Raw genomic sequence first — 25,012 nt, forward strand, 5'->3', positions numbered from 1 at the left:
GAGATGTATCATGATTTACCTGCCACAGTTTAAGGTAGAGTTAGGGAGTTTCAGTTACTTGCTGAATTTGCACTTCTAAAGTGCTGGGAATTGCCTGGCACATGTTTCCTGTGAAGCTGACTGCTCTGTGCTCTTCCTACTTGCTCTTGGTGGCCTAGGACTGACTTTGGGAAGCCAGGAGTTAATGTTGGAAGCCTTTATTGGCTTACGTGTGTGCATTCTTCTCAAATTACTTTTGGCTCAAAAAATCTCACCTGAGGTTTTTACACCTTAGGATGTTATGCATTTTTATATAGTTCTGCAACCTGTCATTAATAGAGAATTCAAATAGATCAGTTTGCATTTATAGCAAGAAACATATGTGATACTAAAACCATGAATGAGTGATGACTCTAAAATGTTCCTTTGGAGATTTTCTTCATGTCCCGTGATAAAATAACAGGGTGCTTCTGTTCAATATAGCCAGGGTTAGATCTGTTATTTAAACACTGACTTCATAGCACTCTCTCTTTTTTTAATGTTGGAGTATTTTTAGACTTATAGAAATGTTGTAAGAGTAGAGCAGATAACTCCCATGTGTTCTCTGCTCAGATTCCCCAGCTTTCAATATTTTGCCACATTTATTTTATTCTCTTCCTCTTTCTCTTTCCTTCCCTCTCCTCCCCCAATTTATAACATATGATAGATAATATATAACATATAATATATGCACCTGTGTTTCTATGTGTATATACTCACATGTATATGTGTTAAGTCGCCTTAGTCATCTCCAACTCTTTGCGACCCTTTGGATTGTAGCCTACCAGGCTCCTCTGTCCATGGGATTCTCGAGACAACAATACTGGTGTAGGTTGCCATGCCCTCCTCCAGGGATCTTTTGGACCCAGGAATTGAACCCATGTCTCTTAGGTCTCCTGCATTGGCAGGCGGGTTCTTTACCACTCACATGTATGAGTAAGTTCAGTTCAGTTGCTCAGTCGTGTCTGACTCTTTGCAACCCCATGGATTGCAGCACATCAGGCTTCCCTGTCCATCACCAACTCTTGGAGCTTTCTCAAACTCATGTCCGTCAACTCTGTGATGCCGTCCAACCATCTCATCCTCTGTCGTCCCCTCTTCCTCCTGCTTTCAATCTTTTCCAGCTTCAGGGTCTTTTGCAATGAGTCAGTTGGAATGTATGAATAAATATACCCACAAACATTGCTATTGAGCCAGTGGAGAGTAGGTTGTGTACAGTACTTCTGTATTCTCTGCTGAGTATATTCATGATGTTTGCTAATTGGCATATTACTGCTTTTCTTTTATGTTTTTAAATTTAAAAAATGATTAAAATTTTAAATTTAATATTTTATTCAGATTTATATGCATAGAACATTTGATACATTGAGATATTGATTCAAGTTCTAAATTTTACATTTGAAAAATGGAGGCCAGACATTGGAGATGATTTACATAAAGTGGCAGAGCCATTAAGTTTGAGAAATGATTTGAACTAACTCTGTTAATCGTTTGCATTTTACTAAATAATAACCCACGAAAGTTGTGCTTTATTGCTGTGCTACGAGTGCCTCCTGATAGTATTCCTGCTCATGGAGAGATGTTCCATTTTGATTTTTATTTATTGAATGATATAATTAGTGAGTTATTTAATTTGGGGATGGTTTTATAGTATATTTGGCATTTAAAAAAGAAATTACATTTATAAGTGGGAGATGAAAGATTTAAAAATTTTGAAACTCGGGTTGATAAAAGATACCCTATTTTAAACTGAAGACTATAGACTCTCTAAGAAGAAATTAGACAAAATTAGGCAGAGTAGACATATTGAAAGTATTTCCCATGCAGAACTCATTAAAATGTATAAATAAAACATTAAGAATCTTTAAAAATGCATAGTGACCTTGCTGGAAGGTAAGGGAAATGATCACAGACCATAGATAAGAGGAAATGCATTTCCAGAGTAGTAAGTATGCATTAAAATAAGCAGCTTTCCTATGGACATTTGTCAGTACCTGGTAACTTAGAGTTTTGGTTTTAATGGCCACAGGAGAACAGAAGACAAGGTCCCGGGTTCATACAAGGTGGTTGGAATAGGAATTCTGAATAAATTCAGGATCATGAAAAAGACACATCGTTAGGGAATGAATAAACTAACACCAGAATCTGTTCTGAGGGAAAAATTGTCTAGTTTCTGAGTACAGAGGAAAAGCCCTAATGTGGGATTGAGATTTAAACTCACCTTCACTATAACTGAAAAACCCTAAACAAAGATATTAATTTATAGTGGCGAGGGGTTTAGGGTAGTCTCAGTCACCTGGCAGGAGTTATCTCCAGTCCTCCTGGGCACATGCAAAGTTTGATGAGCGTGATTTCACAGTGAAAACTGTCATACAATGAAGTGAGTGCTACTAGAGTTTAGTAACCTTTAGTAGAATCAGATCTTAAAGACTTTAGATATTAGAACTGCAGCTGCTGCTGCTGCTAAGTCGCTTCAGTTGTGTCCGACTCTGTGTGATCTCATAGACGGCAGCCCACCAGACTCCGCCATCCCTGGGATTCCCCAGGCAAGAACACTGGAGTGGGTTGCCATTTCCTTCTCCAATGCAAGGAAGTGAAAAGTGAAAGTGAAGTTGCTCAGTCGTGTCCGACTCTTAGCGACCCCATGGACTGCATCCTACCAGGCTCCTCCATCCATGGTATTTTCCAGGCAAGAGTACTGGAGTGGGGTGCCATTGCCTTCTCTGATATTAGAACTATCATCTGTTCAATGTAGCATGTTTGAAGAAATAAAAAGGAAAGTGAAAATAATGTGAAAGCAACAAAAGCTTATTTAAAATGGTCAAGCAAAGTACCATTTTTAATCTCTTGTGCTTTAATATATTTTTTAAGATATAGAAATGGAATTGTGATTAGGTTAAAAATCCTTATCTTCTATACTATGAATCTTGTAAAATTTGCAATGAAATATATATATATAATAACACAGATGTTATATATATAATATATATATAATAATATAACATATATAATATATATTATATATATATATAAAACAGAAATTTAATATGGAGGAGGAAAAGTGGAATGGGGTTACAGATGAAACAACATTGGTCATGAGTTCATAATGTTGAATCTAGATGGTGGATAACATGGTAGCTCATTATTCTATTCTGTTTCCTTTTTTAAAAAAAGGGTTTATACCCATTTTGAGTGATTTCTAATAAGTTTATAGAGGTATACAGTCATCACTTTTTAGAACATTTCCAAGATCCCTCATACCTGTTTGAAGTTAATTCTTGGTTCCATCTTGCGTTTGTCAGCCACTGATCTGCTTTATAGATTTTCCTTTTCTGGATATTTCTTGTAAATAGAAGCAAACAGTATGTAATCTTTTTGTCTGGCTTCTTTTACTTACCGTAATGTGTTTTGAGGTTTATCTCTGTTGTGAATACATGCTAAGTCACTTCAGTCATTTCCCACTCTTTGTGACCCACCAGGCTTCTCTGTCCATGGGATTCTCCAGGAAAGAATACTGGAGTGGGTCACCATGCCCTCCTCCAGGGTATCTTCCCTACGCAGGGATTGAACCTATGTCTCTTACATCTCTTGGATTGGCAGCAGATTCTTTATCACTGAGCCAGCCACCTGGGAAGCCCTATCTCTGTTGTACCATATATCAATAGTTCATAAAGTTTTATTGCTGAATAGTATTGAATTGTATGGATATACCACATTTTGTTTATCTGTTCACCAGTCAGTGAACAGTTAGATTATTTCTGCATTTTCATTATTGTGAATAATGCTTCTGTAGCATTTGTGTACAGGTCTTATAAATAGGTTCCCCAGGTGGCATTAGTGGTAAAGAACCCACTTGACAATGCAGGAGACATAAGAGATGCAAGTTCCACCCTTGGGTGCAGAAGATCCCCTGGAGGAGGGCATGGCAATACACTCCAGTATTCTTCCCAGGAGAATCCCGTGGACAGAGGAGCATGGCAGCCTGGCAGGCTACAGTCCATAGGGTTGCACAGAGTTATGCACGACTGAAGCAGCTTAGCAGACATGCACACTCTGTGAACATGTTTTCATTTCTGGTGTTGGGCCAGGTTTTCCTTTGGTGTTTGGCTGGATTAGGGCAGGTATTATAAAAATATTTTTTGTTCCCTTTGGCCATGCTTTTCCAGTCTTTTGGCTATAAAGTGGGCTCTTCTTCAGCTTTTTTGTCCTGCCTGTTGGTATTTCCTTGTTGCAGGTTTCTCTGGCACTTCATCTAGGATGCACGGAAAGCAGAAGGGACACCCAGGGAATTCACCCACCATGTCATTCCTTATGTCCTCAGGTCCCTAGGCTCCAGTATATCTTTACACCTTTCAGAATCTTCTTGTATTTGTTAATTACGTCTGGAATGTTTTAGTTGTGAGAGAGGACCAGTGATGAATGGAGGTACACCATTTTGGGCCTAGACTGTGTTTTTTATTTTTACTAGTAGTCAAATGTGAATGAGTTCTGCCCTGTGAAAAAAGACCAGAAAAGTGAGGTGCCATTTCCAGGCCTGATGCTCTATCTTCTGTCTGCTGGCCAGACAGAGGACCTGGTTGAGGACTCAGACAACAGGCGAGATGGTGAATCTACCATATAGAAAGAACCTGGGTTTCTCAATGACCGGGTGTAGTAAATCCACTTACCGTTGTGTCATACACTTGAGCTTTGGAGATTCTTTTCACAGTTAGCCTAGTTTGGTTATACAGTGAGACTTAATACTATACCATTTCCTCTCTGCTTTTTCTTGTTTTACACTTCCTTTAAAACTAAACTCAAATTTGGTTGTTTTCATACAACTTTCCCTAATCTCATCATTCACTTGTTTGAAATCTTACAGCCCTGTAAATTTAACTTATGATTATACTTTTTTTTTTTAATATTGTTCTCTAGTCATCTTAACCACATGTTAATACTATAAGCTTCTAAAGGATAGGGACCATATTCCTCTCACCTACCTGTTCATGGGGATGCTTAATAACTGCATATTAAATTTGTTCTTTGAAGCATTGAAGTGCCTGAATAATTAAACCCTACAGCAATAATGATAAAATGAAATTATCATCATTAAATTTTTTTTCCTTTGAATTTGAGGGTGTTTCTGCACTTTTCACCTGAAAAACTTTTAGCTCCTTGATGACTCCATCATATTCTTTATAGCAGAAATTTTCAAACCTTTTTACCTATGACTCATATCATAGATTTTCATTGTACACACAGACACATGACTGAAACAAAAGTTTCATGTAACAGTACTTAAACTGTAATTGCCATCATTATGTGCAATGCCCTCTGATATTTTCTATTTTGGTCGCAACCCATTAAATTGATTCTATGACTCATTCATTGGTCATGACCTGTAATATGAAAAATGCTGCTTTACTGCAAGAGGGAGGATTGAAAGGCAAAGCTGCTCACACTGAGCTATTAGCTAAGGACGTGGAGCATGTTAGCCCTTGATTCTGACATTTTAAAGGTGGGCTTGTCATAAGAACTTCAAGCAGTAAATGCAACACACAAAAGATAGGGAGGCCCGTGGTCTGAGAAAGCCCTTGTAGTAGTTAGTGTTGTCTTTGGGTCTTTTAAATTAACACTACTTGGGTACCTGAGCCCCATTTCATATCTGTGGAATTAGAATCACTGCTGGGACCTTGGAATCTGCATTGTGACAAGCTCTGTAAATACTCACGTTTGAGAATTCTTGTTGTTTTTTCCATAGAGTCCCAGCTCTTGGGTATGACAGATTGTTGGGCGATTTGCCAAAATGAGAACTACTTTTGCTTGAAAAATCCTGATTGCCTTGGTTTGTCAAGCCTTTGAATTCTCTTAGTAATTTTTTAATATTTTTGTTTGTTTGTTGAGTTATTCACCATATACTTGGGCTAGTTTTAGCTTATTTTTGTTTCTAACCTCATACCAATTGTTATATAAATTTATAATATTTTCATTTTTGATTTTTAGAATTTCTAAACTTTATTTTTATTTCTTCTTCCTAATTTTCCTTTTATGTTATCTTCCTACTTTATTAAATCTTTAAAAATGTGTGACCTACATTTTCTAGTTATCTCTTAATGATAGTTAACTACTATTAATGATAGTTATCTATTAATTTTTTAAATTTAGTTTATTTGTTTTACCAGCTGTATTGTTCAGTTGTGTCTGAAAACATGTGTCACTAAGTCCTGTCTGATGCTCTGTGACCACATGGACTGCAGCACGCCAGGCTTCCCTGTCCTTCACTATCTCCTGGAGTTTGCTCAAACTCATGTTCATTGATTCGGTGATGACATCCAACCATTTCAATCTCTGTTGCCCCTTCTCTTCTTGTCCTTAATCTTTCCCAGCATCAGGGTCTTTTCCAATGAGTCGGCTCTTCGCATCAGGTGGCCAAAGTACTGGAGTTTCAGCTTCAGCACTAGTCCTTCCAATGAATAGTCAGGGTTGATTTCCTTTAGGATTGACTGATTTGAGCTCCTTGTAGTCCAAAGGACTCTCAAGAGTCTTCTCCAGCACCGCAGTTTGAAAGCGTCAGTTTTTGGATGGGAGATTTGTAGATTTTTACAGTAATTGCCCCTCAATGAATCATACCTCCCTTGTTGTTTATATAGTTGCCCCCACCCCCCACACCCGCACATTGACTCTGGCCTTGTGCCTTGCTAGGATCAGTGGAAACTTGGTAAGCACTTGTGAACTGGGAACATGCAAGACACTCAGGCTATGCTGCTGGAGGGGACATTGGAGGACCAAAGAGGCATTCTGGCCAACAAGCCCCAGGTAGGTGCCTGACATGTGACTAGGGCCATGTTGGGCTTTTCAGTTCCATTTGAGCCCCAGATGGTTATGGCCCCCTGAGTGACCACAGGAGAGAGCAGCAGAGAATCTGCCCCACTGACTAGAGCCCAAATTGCAGCATCACAATCAAATAAATGGTTGTTCTTTTAAGACACAGTTTTGGAATGATTTATTAGGAAGCAGTAGGTAACTGAAACAAAAACTGGTTGTTATTAGTGAGGTGCTGACATAACAAGATCCTAAAATGTGTCTCATTGGTTTTGGGACTGGGTGGCAGTTGGGGGCTAGAAAAATGGTGATGGGATTGTTGGCAGAGGCTGGGAAAATGACAAACAACTGTCAATGGAAGCTTGAAAGGTGGTGAGGAAACTATTTTTGGAGATTGGAGTGGTGGTGACCCATTTTTATGGTACTGAAACAATTTTAAAAGCTATTACCTGCAGGAACTTAGAATGCAGAAGATCTATGTACTGAATTTGTGGATCTGGCTGCAGATCCAGGCAGAACATTGAAATTGTCAGCTGGCTTCTGATAGCTCTGTGTAAGGTATGGAGAGAGAGAATTGAACTTAAAGCAGAAATTAGAGGAAGTAAAGGGTGCCCAGAAATTTCTGTGTTGGAAAGTAAAACTGTCTTTAGTTGTCTCTGGCAGGCAAAAGATTCTCGTAGGGAGAAGTGGTCTGGAGTAAATATCAAGTATTCTTTATTAAGACCTTAGAAAAATTTAAGGTAGATCCTTTTAGCTAGATGAAAAGGATGATACGATCATAAGAATGTTAAGGGTTTTGTGCCCTAGCAACCCAACACTTCAAAATTAGAGAAAGGTCTAGTTTGAAAAAGAGTTATGGTTATAGTTTAAGGGGAATAGAGTGAACCTCAGTTAAATGAATAGAAAGTCAATAAAGTTTTAAAGGGTTGGAATTGGCTTATACTAAAAGGGAAAGTCAGTTTAAAAAAAGGCCTCTGGGCCTCAATTTCCTCAGAATAGAAGCATTTCTGTTTAAAAAGAACCCCAAAGCCTAGATGGTGCTAGTGGTAAAGAACCTGCCTGCCAGTGCAGGAGATGGGAGAACGTAGGTTCGATCCCTGGATTGGGAAGATTCCCCTGGAGAAGGGCATGGCAACCCACTCCAGTATTCTTGTCTGGAGGTTGCCAAGGATAGAGGAACCTGGCAGGCTACAGTCCATAGAGTTGCGCAGAGTTGGACATGACTGAAGTGACTGAGCATGCACGCAAAGCCCAGAGGGAAAGCTAAGAGCCCTGGAGAATAGACTAGTAAACCATTCCAGAGAACAGAAGTGGGCCCTAACAAAAGGAACATTCCTGTTCCTGAGGTGTGAGGCTCTCAAAACACCTGCTGCTGGGTTTTAGACCTGCTGTGGAGAAATGACTTCTGTGTTTCTCCTCTTCCCTTTTAAAATTTATTGCAGTTTTACTGTCCCTGTCTTTCCATTGTATGTTGCCTATTTGGGGGACAGACAGTTTCTCTTTTTGCTTTGTAAACCTCTGATTCAAGATGAGCTGCATTCAAGCTATACCCTAGGATTCTCATCCATATTTAGAACTGGTGCATATTATGAGGTAATAGACTTTGATCCTTTTGCAGAAATCAGAGGAGACGTTGGGAATCCTGGAAAGGGTCCCACGTGTCTGCATGTGGGAGGGATGTGATTCACTGGGGCCAGAGGGCAAGACTTCAAGAGTGTTACATTAACTTCACCTCCCCTGTCCCCAACCCCCATGAGTCATGCCTTTTGGTTCTCAAGCTCTTTTGTAGACCACTTCCCTGACTCTTGACTTGGTCATAGGACTTCCTTTGGCCAGAGGAATGATAGCAGACATTACTCAACAGAGGCTTTTTAGAAGCTTGCACAGTGGGGCTTGTTCTCTGACATCACTGCTGTCTCTATGACTGCAGTTGCCTGAATAATCTCAAGTCAAACTGGCTGACTAACCTCTCAGTTAGTCATTTGGTGGTGGTGGTTTGGTTGCTCAGTTGTGTCCGACTCTTGTGACCCCATGGACTCCAGCCCACCAGGTCCTCTCTTCATGGGACTTCCCAGGCAAGGATACTGGAGTGGGTTGCCGTTTCATTGCCTGAATCAGGGATTGAACTTGAGCCTCCTACATTGGCAGTTGGATTCTTTACGCTTGAGCCACCAGGGCAGCAGATTAGTCATTCAGCGTAGCCTAAATGAAGAACCAAGAATAGATAACTGATTGTTGTTTTAAGTTTTGGTGTAGTTTGTTTTATAGCAGCAGGTGTGTAATTTAAGGATTATTTGCTTTTGTCCCTTTCCTCTGCCACAATGGTTTTTGATTCCTTTCAGTAGGTTCTTTGTTTTCTAATCCCTTCCATTTTTTTTTCATCCCTTCCATTCTAATAGCTTTAATTTATGTAATTCAGAAGTTCCATGGACCAAAATTTCTACCAATATCCAATCATGCTGCTAGAATGAAGTCTACCCCCACCCCCAATATGATGCAGTATCAGGTTCAGCAATGAAGAGCTAAAGGATCTAAAATCCATGGTTTTATCTTCACAGATTTGTTCACAGATATAGTAAAGTGAAGTGACTAGATCACTGTGCCCTGTACCTGTTTGGGAGGTTGGACTTTTCAGTTATGTACGCCTGACGAAATAATTCCAGCATCCTTCTAAAATCCTTTTTATTTGTTGAGCCAACTTCTTGATGTTGCTTCACACCTTACTATGAACTTCTTTTTAGGTCAGGAGGATGCATGCATCAGAGGGAAACATGATTTCTTCTGGGCAATGGGGAAGGACATAGCAGTGAATAAGAAAGACTTATTCAGTTTTATGAGGATGTTGAAGATTCATTGGTATATAGATGTATCTTGGTGTCAGTACATAGACATATCTATGTAGCTGACTTGGATTACATATAATAATCTATCTTCTTGTTAATATGTAGACATGTTTATTATCTCAATTTAATATTTCATTAATTGTATATCATCTATTTCATAATTAAAACTATTAATTTGAATAGCTATCTCAATATCTGTTTTATTAGCAGGGAACACCATACACATGTTTAATAGTAGTGTTTTGTAGTAACTGAATTATTGCATTGAACCAGAAAGTTTGCAGAATGTACCCTTGCAGTCTAGTTACAGTGATCTGAATAAAGGGGATGCTTAAACACTAGAGAATTTATTAAAAAGACAGAAAACTTAAAAAGTATTTGTAATAAAAGGGTCTAAGAATCAAATGCTCTTTTTTCATTTTAGAAAGTTAATTGCTTCATTTTTCCTTTAAAAGCATTACATTTTGATTGAAGAAAACTTGGAAAATATAAAAAAATACACAAAATAAAAATAATCTATACCACCTTCCAAAATTAGTTACTCTAAGATGTTATTGTACGAAGCTCACAGTTAAAAAATACTGACTGATCTATGTGTTCCAGGCATTATAGTATTGTATTCACTTTAAATAAAGTAGTTTAAATGCCTGAAAATCCTATGATGAAGGAACTATTACTAATCCATTTTACAGATGAAGAAAGAGTAGAGAGATTAATCTGTTGAAGATTACAAAGATTTACACCCAGACTTTTGACTTAAAAGTTTGCATTTCTAAACCATTATAAGTTTCTCCTACCCTTTCTGCAATTTTCCTTTCTCCCACCCTGCCTCCCTCCTTTTCTTTTCTCCCTTCCCTTTCTAAACTTGATCCCACCAATTTATTTTTTTCCATTTATCACATTTTCACCTAATTTATTTTACCAAACATACCCAAATATCCTTAAATATTTCTCTGCAATGTGATTTTTAATAACATCTAGTATCTAGTGTAGTCTGGTAGTCTACAGTCCATGAGGTCGCAAAGCATTGGACACGACTGAGCGACTTCACTTTCACTCTTGGTATCCATATACCACATGGTTTAACCATTACTATTTTAATCAGTTTTCTCTTACTTGTATTTAGGTTGGCTTAAGTATTAAGCTATTATAAATAATGCAAGATGAGCATCCTTATACATGTTTTTGATTATTTCCTGAGGATAACTTTCTAAATATGACATTTTTAGGCCTAAGGATAAGACCACTTTAAAGACTTTAGATATATTTTGACAAATCACCTTTTGAATAGTTAGTAAAGATTTTTATTTGTGCAAACAATATATGGGAGTGTCTGTAAAACTTTGATGTATCACTCTCTGTATATAAAGAATACAAGTTAAGTCTAGGAGAATGAAAAAATAGCAACTCACTCTACTTCTACGTTAAAATGGTATGTATCCATTAAAAAATTTATTAATATAGCTTTAAAGGCTTGCTTTTTGAAGAAAAGTTGAGAAATTTAGTATCTACAGAAATACAAGTTATTTTTATGTGAATAAAATTTCATGCAGAAATATCAAAAGGGTGAGGAAAATAGTCACCTCAATTTAAAGTGAATATTTTTTTAAAAGCTCTTAAATCTCTGAATAAAATGTGATTAGATTCATATCTGGGCTTTCAAGGATATGGAATCCCATTTTCTAACACAATGCTTGGCAGAATTGGAATTCAGGAGTTTTTCAGTGATGAGGGAATGAAAGAGTGAAAGAAAGCACAAACGAATTTTTATAGCTTCACTTCCTTAATGAAGGCATCCTTTGTTGCCTTTTAATTTGGACATATAAAAATATATCTCTGTTCCAGCTCATGTGAAACCTGTACGAAGTCTACACATGTGAGCAGAGAGAGGCTGCCAGGATTGTCTGGCCAAGGTGTGGTAACTGGTCTAAGTCAGAGCTCTGAAATAACTCTATGAAAGGGACTTTCTCTGTGGGACTTACTGTTTATTGCCAAATGCTCCTGTGGGCAGCCTCTGGACATTGGAGCAGGTGTGAGGAGCCCATTATTCTATACTTACTAATAAAGTGTCAAATGTAACTAGGACTTAATAAGTATAAATTTCCTGAGATGCTTTATGATTTGAGTTTCTTCCTTGTAGCACTCAAGTGTAACTGAGTATGTATATATGACTCTAGGTTTTAATCACCTTGCCAGGTTAAGGGCTCTGAGGTCAAAAGTTTGATTAATTTTTAAATTAGATGGATGGTCATTGTAGGGGGTCAAGTATTAAAGGCTATGGGTAATAAGTACCTTTTACCTGGAAAAAGTGCTCCTCTTTAAAGCTTCATGCAGACTTGGGTACAGCATAGTCCATTTTATTATGCACACCTAGTAAGACAAATCTGGTAACTCTAGAAGCCATGCAAACAGTTCAGTTCAGTTCAGTTCAGTTGCTCAGTTTTGTCTGACTATTCGTGACCCCATGGACCACAGTGCGTCAGGCCTCCCTGTCTCTCACCAACTCCCGGAGTTTACCCAAACTCATGTCCCTTGAGTCGGCGATGCCATCCAGCCCTCTCATCCTATGTTGTCTGCTTCTCCTCCTGCCTTCAGTCTTACCCAGCGTCAGGGTCTTTTCAAATGATTCGGCTCTTCGCATCAGGTGGCATAAGTATTGGAGTTTCCGCTTCAGCATCAGTCCTTCCAGTGAATATTCAGGACTGATTTCCTTTAGGATGGACATCTCCCTGCAGTTCAAGGGACTCTCAAGACTCTCCTCCAATACCACAGTTCAAAAATATCAATTCTTTGGTGCTCAGCTGTCTTTATAGTCCAACTCTCACATCCATACATGACTACTGGAAAAACCATAGCCTTGACTAGACGGACCTTTGTTGGCAAAGTAATGTCTCTGCTTTTTAATATGCTGTCTAGGTTGGTCATAACTTTCCTTACAAGGAGTAAGCTTCTTTTAATTTCATGGCCACAGTCACCATCTGCAGTGATTTTGGAGCCCCAAAAAATAAAGTCAGCCACTGTTTCCAGTTTCCCCATCTATTTCCCATGAAGTGATGGGACCAGATGCCATGATCTTAGTTTTCTGAATGTTGAGCTTTAAGCCAACTTTTTCACTCTCCTCTTTCACTTTCATCAAGAGGCTCTTTAGTTCTTCTTCACTTTCTGCCATAAGGGTGGTGTCATCTGCATATCTGAGGTTATTGATATTTTTCCCGGCAATCTTGCCTCCAGCTTGTGCTTCATCCAGCCCAGCGTTTCTCATGATGTACTCTGCATATAAGTTAAATAAGCAGGGTGACAATAGACAGCCTTGACATACTCCTTTTCTTATTTGGAACCAGTCTATTGTTCCATGTCCAGTTCTAATTATTGCTTCCTGACCTGCATACAGATTTCTCAAGAGGCAGGTCAAGTGGTCTGGTATTCCCATCTCTTTCAGACTTTTCCACAGTTCATTGTGATCCACTCAGTCACAGGCTTTGACATAATCAATAAAGCAGAAATAGATGCTTTTCTGGAACTCTCTTGCTTTTTCAATGATCCAGCGGATGTTGGCAATTTGATCTCTGGTTCCTCTGCCTTTTCTAAAACCAGCTGGAACATATGGAAGTTCATGGTTCACGTATTGTTGAAGCCTGGCTTGCAGAGTTTTAGGCATTACTTTATTAGCGTGTAAGATGAGTGTAATTGTGCAGTAGTTTGAGCATTCTTTGGCATTGCCTTTCTTAGGAATTGGAATGAAAACTGACCTTTCCAAGTCCTGTGGCCACTGCTGAGTTTTCCAAGTTTGCTGGTGTATTGAGTGCAGCACTTTCACAGGATCATCTTTTAGGATTTGAAATAGCTCAACTGGAATTCCATCACCTGCACTAGCTTTGTTCATAGTGAAGCTCCTTAAGGCCCACTTGACTTCACACTCCAGGATGTCTGGCTCTATGTGAGTGATCACACCATCTTGACTATCTGGGTCATGAAGATCTTTTTTGTACAGTTCTGTGTATTCTTGCCACCTCTTCTTAATATCTTCTGCTTCTGTTAGGTCCCTACCATTTCTGTCCTTTATTGAGCCCATCTTTGGATGAAATGTTCCTTTGGTATCTCTAATTATCTTGAAGAGATCTCTAGTGTTTCCCATTCTATTGTTTTCCTCTGTTTCTTTGCATTGATCCCTGAGGAAGACTTTCTTATCTCTCCTTGCTATTCTTTGGAACTGTGCATTCAAATGGGTATATCTTTCCTTTTCTCCTTTGCTTCTTACTTCTCTTCTTTTTACAGCTATTTGTAAGGCCTCCTGAGAGAGCCATTTTGCTTTTTTGCATTTCTTTTTCTTGGGGATTGTTTTGATCCCTGTCTCCTGTACAATTTCACGAACCTCCATCCATAGTTCATCAGACACTGTCTATCAGATCTAGTCCCTTAAATCTATTTCTCACTTCCACTGTATAATGCAAACTGTAAGACACCTGAATGGTAACAGAAGGAAGATGGTATTTTAGACCATCTTATGCATGTTCTTTCAAAAGTATGCCATCTAATAATAATAATAATAATAATAATAATTTTATGGCCAGAATATACATTTATCGTAACTATACTTCATTGCTTCCTGGCTAGTGCTACAATGTTAAAAGTTTACAGTAGAGTACTATATCAGTTTCTTCTCTTACTTTAATAGTCCTCCACCCCCACCCCCCACCCCAATAATTTCCCTAAAATAATGGTTCTTCAAAGGAAGTCTGAGGGCCACTATTGGTTCCTCATGGCTGCAACTGGGGACTATGTCATTGAAAAGCACAAATGAAAATCGCTCAGTCGTGTCCAACTCTTTGCAGCCCCATCACTATACAGTCCATGAAATTCTCTAGGCCAGAATACTGGAGTGGGTAGCCATTCCCTTCTCCAGGGAATCCTCCCAACCCTGAACTGGGATCTCCTGAATTGCAGGCAGATTTTTTTTTTTTTACCAACTGAACTATCAGGGAAGCCAGAAAAGCACAAAGTTCTATTTAAATATTTTAGATTGTATATATAGGCAGAGTGGGTGGTGCTCTTTATAGAGGTCTGAAAAGGTTGACAGTACAGCTCCCAAAGAAGTGAGGTTAAAACTGGGCTTTGTTGGTAGATCATTGTTAGTGAATTGTGGTTGTGGACTTTTTTTTTTTTAATTAAGTGAAAGAGAAAATAAATGAATGAGAGGTTTATAGGAAAAATTGAAACTGTAATAATACCATGTACTGATGGATGGCTGTGGCTAAATCTTACAAGGTGAGAAATCTATCATGTCTCTCTTTAATTCTCTAGGGGAGTTTTATTTTCCTAAATCAAGACATAAATTTTTCCCCAACTGCATATGATTTGCACTTAGGCACAAGCTGAGAATTTAGGATACCTTGACAATAATATTTGTTTGTAGGAGGAATAAAAATCCTTCTACATCGTCTTTGATCAGAGAGAACATTAAAGCTCAACTTCTGTGTTATATTTGTTTCTAAAGCAGGTTTGATACCTGCTGTTTCAAGCTTTAGGATAATTTACTAACATCTGTTGAAATCTGCTGACTTATATGGTCTTTCTTAGAGCGAATGATATAGTACTTAGGTCTGAGCAAAGCATTTAACCTTTTTTTCATGTAACTTAAAATTTTTCCAAAAGCAAAAGAAAGGAAAAGAAAATTATATTTCATCAACCAGAGCTAAGAACTTAGATTTTTTTAATGTGTACCTTTATTTGTATATGTATGTATGTTTTAAAAATGAAACTTAAAAACATAATGAGCATAATGTGTCTGAAGAAGCTATTTTTCAGTAGTTATGCACATTGAAGTTTTTTCTGGGTTAATTCCTAGAGGCAGAACAATTGAAATCTAAAAATAGACTTACTTTATTTGCTTAGATGACATGAAACACTGCACAAAGAATTTAGTAGTGGGGGTGTGTGAAAAAGTCGCACAGTCATGTCCGACTGCGATTCTTGGACTGCAGTCTGTCCCACTCCTCTGTCCATAGAATTCTCCAGGCAATAGTACTGGAGTGGGTTGCCATTTCCTTCTCCAGGGGATCTTCCTGACTCAGGGATCAAACTCAGGTCTCCTGCATTGCAGGCGGATTCTTTGCCAGGGAAGCCTGGTGGGTGTGCGGCGGTAGTAAAAATTTCAGCCTGAAGACTTCCAGATTAGTTTAGGCATACCTCAGAGATATTGAAAGTGGTTTCAGACCACCTCAGTAAAGTGAATAGTGTAAAGCAACGCATAAGATGTTTTTGTTTGTTTCCCATTGCATATAACAGTTACGTTTACATTGTATATAGTCTGTTAAGTGCAAGAGCATTATATCTAAAAATAAAGTGTTTGTTGTTGTTGTTCAGTTGCTAAGTGTCTGACTCTTTGCGACACCATGCACTGTAGTCTGCCAGGCTCCTCTGTCGTGGGATTTCCCAGAGAGGAATACTGGAGTGGGTTGCTATTTCCTTCTCCAGAGCATCTTCTCGACTGAAGGATCAAACCCATGTCTCTTTCATTGGCAAATGGATCCTTTATCTTTATCACTGAGCATTACTTAATTAAAAAATACTTTATTACTTAGCTTCTAAGCCTTTAGCTCTTCATAATCTTTCTGCTGGTGTCAGGTTGTGTCTCATTGTTGCTGACTGCTGACTCATCGGGGTGGTGGTTGCTGTAAGTTGGGATGGCTGTAGGAATTTCTCAAAATGAGACAAAAATGAAGTTTGCTGCATTGATTGACTCTTCCTTTCATGAAGAGTATCTCTATAGCTTGTGCTGTTATTAGATAGCAGTAGAACTTCTGCAGAATTGGAATCAGTCCTCTCAAAACCTGCCAAAGCTTTATTAACAGAGGTTGTGTAATACTCTGGGTCCTTGTTATCATGTCAGCAGTCTTCTCATCATCTTCACCAGAGGTAGATTCCATCTCAAGAAACCACTTTCTTTGCTCAGTAAGGAGCAACTCCTCATCCTTTAGTGTTTCATGAGATTGTAGCAATTCAGTCACATCTTTAGGCTCTACTTCTAATTCTAGTTCCTTTCTTTTTCTACCACGTCTGTAATGACTTATTTCCCTGAAGTCTTGAATGCCTCAAAGTCATCCATGAGGGCTGGAATCACCTTCTTCCAAACTTCTGCTAATGTTGGTATTTTGACCTCTTCCCATGAATTACAAAGGTTTTTTAATGGCATCTAGAATGGTGTACTCTATAAAGTAGGTTTTCAATTGACTTTGCCCTGATCCATCCAAGAAATCATTGACTGTGGTGGCTAAGGTTGACAGCTAAGGCTATGGAGTTACAAAAATGTGTGTGTGTGTTTGTGTGTGTGTGTGTTTTTAAAGTACCAAGGATCTTTATTCTTAGGTCTGAAAATGTATTTCTTAAATAATGAAACTTGAAAGTGGAAGTTACTCTGATTTATGGACTGCAGAATGGATGTTGTGTTAACAGGCATGAAAACATTAGTCTTATTGTATAATATATCCATCAGAGGGCTTCCTTGGTGGCTCAGTAGTAAAGAATCTGCCTGCTAATGCAGGAGACTCGGGTTTGATCTCTGGGCTACAGAAGATCCCTTTGAGAAGGATATGGTAACCCACTCCAGTATTCTTGCCTGGAAAATTCCATGGACAGAGGAGCCTGGTAGGCTATAGTCAATGGGATTGCAGACGAGTTAGACATGACTGAGTGACTAAACAGCAACATAGCCATCAGAGCTTTTTGAGAACCAGGTGCATTGTCAATGAGCAGTACTGTTTTGAAAGGAATTTTTTTTTTTTCCTGAGCAATATGTCTCCACAGACCTTAAAATATTCAGGAAACCATGTTGTAAACAGATGTGCTGTAATTCAGACTTCTTTGTTCCATTTACAGAGCACAAGCAGAGTAGGTTTAGCACAATTCTTAAAGGCCCTGTGATTTTCAGAATGGCAAGGGAGTACTGCTTCCACTTAGTCTCCAGCTGCATTAGCCCCTGATCAGCCTGTCCTTTGAGGTTTTGAAACCAGACATTAACTTCTATCTAGCTATGAAAGTTCTGGATGGTATCTTCTTGTATAAGGGTATTTCATCTACATTGAAAATAAGTTGTTTAGTGTTGCCACCATCATTAATTTTCTTAGCTAGATCTTCTAGATAAATTGCTGCAGCTTCTACATCAACGCTTGATATGTCCCCTTGTACTCTGATGTTAGGGAAATGGCTTCTTTCCTTTAACCTCATGAAACATCCCTGCCAGCTTCAAACTTCCCTTCTGCAGTTTCTTCACCTCTCTTGGTCTTCATAAAACTGAAGAAATTTAGGGCCTTTGGCTGTGGATTAGGCTTTGGCTAAAGAGAATGCTGTGACTAGTTTGATCTTCTAGACTTAAAATTTTCTCGATATCATCAATAAGGGTATTTCACTTTCTTAGCATTTGTGTGTTCACCGGTGTTGTACATTTAATTTCTGCCGATACGTTTCCTTTGCATTCACAATTGGCTGATTTAGGGTAACTGGCTTAAGAGGCCTAGCTTTCGGCTTTTCTTGGCTTTCCACATGCTTTCCTCATGAAGCTCAATCATTTCTAGCTCTTGTGTGCAACTCTTTCTTTCACTTGAACACAGAGGTGATTGTAAGGTTATTCATGGGCCTACTTTCAGTATTGTTGTGTCTCAGGGAATAGGGAGGCCAGAGCAGGGCAGTGGCTAGTTGGTAGAGCAGTCAAACCACAAACGACATTTATCAGTTAAATTTGCTGTCTTACATGGGTGCAGTTTGTGGTGCCCCCAAACAACTGTAATAACATGAAAGATTACTGACCACAGATCACCACAGTAAGTATCATAATAATGAGAAAGTTCAAAATGTTGCCAGGATTACCAAAATGTGACACAGAGACACGAAGTGAACATATATTGTTGGAAAAATAGCACTGGTAGACTTGATCCAGGACTGACACAAACCTTCAATTTGTGAAAACACAGTATCTGTGAAGCATAATAAAGTGAAGAGCAATAAGAAGAGATATGCCAGTATTTAAAAGGAAGAACATTCTAGGCAATAAGCAAAGGATTGATCTTGTCTTGAATGTTATGGAAAGGATATTGTACTTGATTTTGTTTCCCTTTGTCCTATAATTGCTATAGTTATCATTATCATCATATTTGTTGACTGGTATCATGCACTGTTAAAAAATTTCCTATTCCTCTCTTTTAATTCTCATAACAACCCTGTGAGCTGGGTGGCACTGCAATGCCCACTTTATAGATGTGGAAATGAGGTTTGAAAAGGTTAAGTAATCTGTGCCAGATAAACTGGCTAGTGGGTTTCCCAGGTGGGTAAAGAATCCACCTGCCAGTGCAAGGGATGAAGGAGATGTGGGTTTGATCCCTGGGTTGGGAAGATCTCCTGGAGGAGGAAATGGCATCACATTCCAGTATTCTAGCCTGGAAAAATTCCATGGACAAAGGAGCCTGACTTGCTACAGTCCAAAGAACTGAACATGACTGAGTGAGCACACACACACACACACACACACAGACTGGCTAGTAAGGAAGTAGAGACCAGATTTGAACATAGTTTTCTCTCTTTAGAGTAAGGGCTATCCAAAAGATTTATCTAAGTTGTTTGATTTTTTTCTTTTTTTCCAGTTATAGATATACATGTATCTATTCTTTTTCAAATTTTTTTCCCATTTAGGTTATTACAGAATATGGAGCAGCATTCCCTGAGCTGTATAGTAGGTCCTCGTTGGTTATCTGTTTTAAATTTAGCAGTGTGTATATGTCCAAAAGACTTATCTAAGTTGTTTGTTTTTTAATCCTAGTGCTCCACAGCAAAAGTTAAGGAATTGATTGTGTGAGAATGCAAGAAAAGAAAATTCTTTTCTTCATTTAAGAAAAGAAAATTCTTTTCTTCATTTAAGAAAAGAAAGGCAGGACTGCCTTTGGGTTTGTTTTGCCAGGAATCCCAATGACTAGTGATGTCTTCCCTCTTACTACTGGAAATCTCCATTGCTGGTAGGAACGTTTGATATAATCACACATTTTGAGATACAGGTAGAAACTTCTACATAGGAAAGGGCATGGTGAAATGTAATTGTTCCACATTGTTGGTAGGAATATAAATGGGTGCTGGCCTTATGGAAACCATTATTGAGGTTCCTTAAAAAATGAAAAATACGGTTACTATATGATCTAGCACCCCCACTCCTGGGCAGCTATTTGGAGAAAACTCTAATTTGAAAAGATACATGCACCCCAGTGTTTACAGGTGCACTATTTATGATAGCCAAGACATGGAAGCAACCTAAGTGCCCTTCAAAAGATGAATGGATAAAGAATGACATAATAACATTTGGAGCAACATGGATGGACCTAGAGGTTATCGTATTAAATGAAGTAAGTCAGAAGGAGAATATGATGTCACTTATATGTGGACTCTAAAATATGATACAAGCGATCTTATGTACAAAGTAGAAAGAGGTCCACAGATGTAGAAAGCAAACTTATGATTACCAAAGGGGAGAGTGGGAAGGGGTAAATTAGGAGTTTGGAATTAGCAGATATACACTATTGTTTATAAAATAGATACATAAGAAGGTCCTATTGTATAGCACAGTATTCTAGTAATACAAAAAACCAGAATGAATATATTCTGTTACATATACATGGAAAATAATATTTAAAAAATGTACAACTGGATCATTTTGCTGTATACCAGAAACTAACACAACATTGTAAATCAACTATAATTAAAAAAAAAACCTCCTAAATTAAATATTCTCTGCTATTTCTTACTTCAAAAAACTTTGTTATTTTCCGTTGGTTGTAATTTTGATGTAGTCTCTGGAAATCTAGGATTTAAAGTATTAAAAACATGACAAGAAAATATAGACTCTCTGATTACATCAAGTTCCCAAAGTTTATGACTTTTAATTTAGATTTCATACATATAACTTCTTTGGTTTGAAAGGACTGCTTGTTCTGTCTGAAGCAAACTGCCATTCCCACAGGGGGGAAAAACAAGATGTAAAATTTCTAAGAAATAACATGGTTTTGCTAATTTTTCTAAAATTGCAGCATCCAAATGAAGTTTCTTTCATTTCTTATATAATATTTTCATTTTGAAGTTAGAGCATTATTTTTCTTCTGAAAAGTTGCTTTAGAAGACTTAAGAAGTAAATTTTTTTTCTTTTTATAAGGAAGTTTAATTGAAGTACAAACAGCTATGGGTTTTTATAGTGGTATAGGAACAGTTTCCCAATTAAAGGAAGTTTTTCTTTATGAATAATGTTATTCATATTCATAAGTATTTTTTATTATAAATAAACTGTAAAGAAAAAATTCGTGTTCTGATTAGCATTATTTCATTATGGATACTAGTGAAGTACTGTCCAACTTTATTCTTAAGGCTTAAATTACCTAGTTGGCCCAACACAAGAAATTTCTTACTAAGCTTACTTATCCAGAGTGTGTTTTCTTTGAAAGAGATGTATACATTGTTAACATAATGTACATTCGGTGGGAAATATCTTAGTTAAATATGTTTTCAAATACTTTTAATCTTTTAAGCTTAAAAGTATAGACATACTATTTTCCAGCCACTGTTCTGGAGTTGGGTATATACAAACATGAAATATGGTTCCTGTAACTGAGAAACTTACAGTTAAGTGAATGAAAGAGTCGTATGTATAGGTGGATACCTATAATCAGGTTTTAAGGGCTATCCCTGAAGTTTACCTGAATTGCTACAGGAGCACAGATTGGGAGATGATTAATTTAGCCTTGTGCAGAAGAGGAAAGTTAAAAGAAACCATTGTTTCTTTTATAAAATCAAACAAGGTCTTCCAGGTGTTGACTGATGATTTTAATATTTTACTGCTTGAAATTTGACATGCTTGCTTTGGGGATTTTCCTTTCCCCTGCATGAATCTGTAGTTTACAAGGCATTACCTTTAGGTTCTAACAATTAACATTAGAAAAGTTGGTGGATGATTGATTCTGTAAGGGAAAGATGAATGCAGGTGTCAAGATTTGAGTCTCTAGAGATTATTCTGTCCCTAACCGTGGAGTACCAGCATGTAATTTGCTAATTTCCTCAAGGAAACTTCAGCTTCTGTTTTAAGGCTTCACAGAAGTCATCATCGACTGAGCTGGGCTTGGAAAGATAAATAGAACTTTTCCATGTAGGGAAGAGGCATTCTGGGAAGAGGGAAAGTCTGAGGATAGTGGACTCAGAGAGAGTTAGAAGTTCAGAATGACAAAATTTTCTGGAATAGGGGATTGGGTGAATTGTGACACTGTTTACTAAGGAAGGTAATATAGAAGTAGACTTTGGGTCTAAGATGGAAAAAGGGCTCTGTATTGGGGATATTAATTTGTAAAGTCTTTGTAAATTTCATTAGTTTATTTTAAAAAATTCTTTCCATTAAAATGTATTAATATCCATACTTGCCTAGGTATCAAAAACACAGACTTAGAACTAATCTCTTCTTAAAATGCTTTTATACTCCTGGAAAGAGAGACAATCAGATAATTATAAAAATGCTTAAAACCGCTCTATTTGGGCATCCTTGGTGGTCCAGTGGTGAAGACTCTGAGCTCCCAATGTCGGTCTCAGGTTTGATTCCTGGTCGGGGAACTAGATCCATCTACTGGGGAACTAGATCCATATAACTCTTGGGAACCAATGGTTCCCAAGTCATAGCTAAAGATCTTGCATGCTTCAACTAAAAGGATCCTACATGCCATAAATAAGACCTGATGCAGCTAAATAAGTTAATATTAAAAAAACCCTCTATGGTAGTAAGAGTCACAGGTCTTGATGAGGAACTTGGGGACATTTGTTTATCTAATGGAGACTGAAGATGGGAATGAGGAGGAGAGGTGAGGAGTGATGTGAAAGAATTCCTCGGAGATTGCCTCACAGAATTCAAGTGTTTTTTTGAAGAATGAGTTAAATGGTGGGAAGGGGAAAGAGGGAAACATTTTAGTCAAAAATTTTGCTTATATAATGCCTTGGGAACTATGGATGAAGAACTATGGATGGAGGTTCATAACACTGCAAAGGAGGCAGTGACCAAAACCACCCCAAAGAAAAAAAATGCAAGAAGGCAAAGTGGTTGTCTGAGGAGGCCTTAAAAATAGCTGAGAAAAGAAGAGAAGGCAAAGCCAAAGGAGAAAAGAAAAGATACACTCAGCTAAATGCAGAGTTCCAGAGAATAGCAAGGAGATATAAGAAAACCTTAAGTGAACAATGCAGAGAAATTGAGGAAAACAATAGAATGACAAAGACTGGAGATCTCTTCAAGAAAATTGGAGATACCAAGGGAACAAAGATGGGCACAATAAAGGACAGAAGTCGTAAGAAATCTAACAAGCAGAAGATACTAAGAAGAGGTAGCAAGAATACACAGAAGAAATATATGAAAAAGGTCTTAATGACCTGGATAACCTTGATGATGTAGTCACTGTAACACTCATCTAGAGCCAGAATGCAAAGCCAAGTGGGCCTTAGGAAGCATTACTACGAACAAAGCTAGTGGAGGTGATGGAATTCCAGTGAATTATTTCAAATCCTAAAAGATGATACTATTAAAGCACTGTACTCAGTATGCCAGCAAATTTGGAAAACTAAGCAGTGACCACAGGACTGGAAAAGTCAGTTTTCATTCCAATTCCAAAGAAAGACAATGCCAAAGAATGTTCAAACTACCACACAATTGTAGTCATTTACGTGCTAGCAAGATAATGCTCAAAATCCTTCAAGTTAGGCTTCAGCAGTACGTGAACCAAAGACTTCCAGATGTACAAACTGGATTTAGAAATGGCAGAGAAACCAGAGACCAAATTGCCAACATCTGTTGGATCATAGTAAAAAGAAAGGAATTAAAAAAAAAAAAATCTACTTCTGCTTCATTGACTACGTGAAAGCCTTTGACTATGTGGATCACAACAGACTGGGAAATTCATAAAAAGATGGGAATACCAGACCACCTTACCTGTCTCCTCAGAAACCTGTATGCAGGTCAAGAGGCAACAGTTAGAACCTTACATGGAACAGAGAACTGGTTCAAAATTGAGAAAGAAGTAGTATATCAGGGCCGTATATTGTTACTCTGCTTATTTAACCTATATTCAGAGTACATGATGCAAAATGCCAGGCTGGGTGAATCACAAACTGGAATCAAGATTGTCAGGAGAAATATCAACAGCCTCAGATATGCAGATGATACAACTCTAATGGTAGAAAGTGAAGAGGAACTAAAGAGCCTCTTGATGAAGGTGAAAGAGGAGAGTGAAAAAACTGGCCTACAATGTAACTTTCAAAAAACTAAGATCATGGCATGTGCTCCCATCATTTCATGGCAAATAGATGGGGGAAAAGTAGAAACAGTGGTGAACTTTATTTTCTTGGGTTCCAAAATCACTGCAGATGGTGACTGCAGCCTTGAGATTAAGACACTTGCTCCTTGAAAGGAAAGCTATGACAAACCTAGACAGCATATTAAAAAGTAGTGACGCCACTTTGCTGACAAAGGTCCATATAGTCAAAGCTGTGGTTTTTCCATGAGTCAAGTATGGATGTGAGAGTTGGACCACAAAGAAGGCTGAGCATTGAAGATTTGATGTTTGCCAAGTGTTGTGCTAGAGAAGACTCTTTAGAGTCCTTTGGGCAGCAAGGAGATCAAACCAGTCAATCCTAAGGAAAATCAATCCTGAATGTTCACTGAAAGGACTCATGCTGAAGCTGAAGCTCCAATACCTTGGCCACCTGATGCAAAGAGCTGACTCACTGTAGAAGACCTTGATCTGAGAAAGATTGAAGGCAGCAAGAGAAGGTGGTGACAGAGGATAAGATGGTTGGATGGCATCACTGACTCTATAGACATGAGTTTGAGCAAACTCTGGGAGATAGTGAAGGACAGGGAAGCCTGGTGTGCTGCAGTCCATGGGGTCACAAAGAGTTGGACGTGACTTAGCAACTGAACAAGAACAACATGTCTTGGGAGTGTGAGGAAGTAACTTGTGCTGCTTGTGGTTGAGTGTCACTTGACGGAATAATATAAGTAGGGATTGGTAGGGTCCTACATGTCATGTGTGTGTTGATTTTTATGTTGAAGACAGTCTTGTTGGTAGTCAGGGAAGCTTATTATAAAGGATTTTAAGTAGAATGACTTGATCAGATTTGATGCTGAACAATCAGTTGGAATCATGTTCTAGAATCTCAGAAAAACTGTTGAGGGTAGAGGATAAATTTAACTAAGGGATGTAATGGGTAAAATGTACGTCTTACTTGCTTGTGAGGCAGGAAAATAAATATGACATTATTGCATTCTGAGTGTTGTAGTATGAAGTGGTATGGAT

General features: G+C 38.1%; 1 protein-coding gene across 3 annotated transcripts in view; it reads left to right on the forward strand.

The window, feature by feature from the left end:
* Positions 1-25,012, forward strand: part of IMMP2L (inner mitochondrial membrane peptidase subunit 2) — a 924,620-nt gene that overhangs the window by 57,479 nt on the left and 842,129 nt on the right. The gene's annotated exons all lie outside the window — the stretch shown is intronic.

Source organism: Muntiacus reevesi, chromosome 6, assembly GCF_963930625.1.
Source record: "Muntiacus reevesi chromosome 6, mMunRee1.1, whole genome shotgun sequence".
NCBI classification, from domain to species: domain Eukaryota; kingdom Metazoa; phylum Chordata; class Mammalia; order Artiodactyla; family Cervidae; genus Muntiacus; species Muntiacus reevesi.